The sequence below is a fragment of the Terrapene carolina genome, unplaced genomic scaffold, assembly GCF_002925995.2.
Source record: "Terrapene carolina triunguis isolate 2854851 unplaced genomic scaffold, T_m_triunguis-2.0 Scaffold40575, whole genome shotgun sequence".
Lineage (NCBI taxonomy): Eukaryota > Metazoa > Chordata > Testudines > Emydidae > Terrapene > Terrapene triunguis.
In genome coordinates, this window is record NW_020704926.1 from 1 (window position 1) to 245 (window position 245).

The window sequence follows — 245 nt, forward strand, 5'->3', positions numbered from 1 at the left end:
AGACCATCCCTGATAGACATTTATCTAACCTACTCTTAAATATCTCCGGAGATGGAGATTCCACAACCGCCCTAGGCAATTTATTCCAGTGTTTAACCACCCTGACAGTTAGGAACTTTTTCCTAATGTCCAACCTAGACCTCCCTTGCTGCAGTTTAAGCCCATTGCTTCTTGTTCTATCCTCAGAGGCTAAGGTGTACAAGTTTTCTCCCTCCTCCTTATGACACCCTTTTAGATACCTGAAA